This window comes from Mandrillus leucophaeus, unplaced genomic scaffold (genome assembly GCF_000951045.1).
Source record: "Mandrillus leucophaeus isolate KB7577 unplaced genomic scaffold, Mleu.le_1.0 Scaffold3, whole genome shotgun sequence".
NCBI lineage: Eukaryota > Metazoa > Chordata > Mammalia > Primates > Cercopithecidae > Mandrillus > Mandrillus leucophaeus.
Window position 1 is genome coordinate 8,039,525 of NW_012103142.1, and position 1,698 is coordinate 8,041,222.

General features: G+C 47.8%; 1 protein-coding gene across 3 annotated transcripts in view; it reads right to left on the reverse strand.

The window, feature by feature from the left end:
• Positions 1-1,698, reverse strand: part of LRFN2 (leucine rich repeat and fibronectin type III domain containing 2) — a 208,887-nt gene that overhangs the window by 136,631 nt on the left and 70,558 nt on the right. The window lies entirely within an intron of this gene.

A 1,698-nucleotide genomic window follows, 5' to 3' on the forward strand; every position in this document is an offset into this window, starting at 1 on the left:
AAGACTCGGGGGTCTGAAGGCTCTAGGTGATCCTGGGGAGCTATCAGGAGGGGCCTGGCCAGAGAGGACATGGGAGTGGGGAGCTGTCCATGTCATGATGGACCACCATGCCCGGCTAAAATGTCTGAGCACCATCCAACCAGCTGGGAAGTCTTGGTGGATCTGAAGCCAAGATGTGACATAATCCTGTTTAAATAAGATCCAATGAGAGGCAAGTATGGAAAAGCTCTGGAAAAATCCTGAACAGCATTCCCAAGGAATGCTCTACAGGGCGTTCTCTCAATTCCTAAGAACTCCATGTGAAAGAAAGAGTTCCATATGCCAGGTAGTTTTGACCCCCTCACGACACAAACACAGATGTATTATATACACACTGTATGTATGTAATACATACGTTACATGAATTTTTTTTTTTTTTTCCTAGATGGAGTCTTCCTCTGTCGCCCAGGCTAGAATGCAGTGATGCAATCTTGGCTCTCTACAACCTCTGCCTCCCAGGTTCAAACAATTCTCCTGCCTCAGCCTCCTGAGTAGCTGGGCTTACATGCATGCACCACCACACCCAGCTAATTTTTGTATTTTTAGTAGAGACAGGGTTTTGCCATGTTGACCAGGCTGGTCTTGAACTCCTGACCTCAGGTGATGCCCGCCTTGGCCTCCCAAAGTGCTGAGATTACAGGCGTGAGCCACCACACCCAGTCATATGTTACAGGTGACTAGGCAAATCAGCATTGTTATCTGCCAAAGAAAGGTAAAGGATCTGAGAAGGTCTGCAGTAAAAATAAACTTTTGGCTTTTGACTTTTACAATTTTCACATTTTCTTGATTTTGCCAATTCCAAACTCACTTGACCACATAACCCTTCTCATTTCTCTCTCCCACCCTCATAATACCTATTAGCTTCCTGGAGAAGCAGCAGAGTGGGGAAAATGCTGCCAAACAGTTCCCATTTCTCAAAGTGTATCTCATTTTCCATATGCAGCGCCCCCCCTTATGCTGCCCCTGGCTGGAGGCCCCGTTTTTAGGACTTCTCAGCAGTAGCCCCCACCCTGGGCCAGCCACCTGGGCAGCTCCCAGCCTGCCTGGCCTGCAGTAGGTGAATGCAGCAGTCCTGGTCACTCTCTAGTGGGTTAGCATAATCCAGAACAGTAGATAATCTAAAAGCCATTTATTTTTGGCATGCTTTAGTGAGTTTATTTTTACTGTAGCCTTACTTTCCTAATTTGGCCTCACTCAGACACATGCTAAAATGAGTGCGCTTTTTCTGAACACACTCTGAGTAAAGAGGGGGAAGGGGATCCAGAGGGATGCTGAGGGAGGCTGGCGGGGGAATGTCATATATGTTGTGGCCAGTGTCTCCATCCTTAACTGCATGTTGAAAAGACCTCCAGATTAGAAACTCTGTTTTGACCTGGTCCCTGAAAACAGTAGCCCCAGGAAAAAAAAAATGAGCAGAATACATGGTTCAGTGAGATCTGGTATAAAAAGCACGAGCTTGAGGGTCACTCTGATGGGGGTTTGAATCCCACTGTCGCAGATCCCGTTACCCTTTCCATGACAGTGCCTGGCTCCCAGCTGCCAGCACCTACACCTTTCACCTGAGGGCTTCTGGCACATCAAAGCCACTCTACCTGCCCACATGGTAGGCCAAAACTGCCAGGGAATGAACACTCCTCACCCTTAACCTAAGAAGTCTGG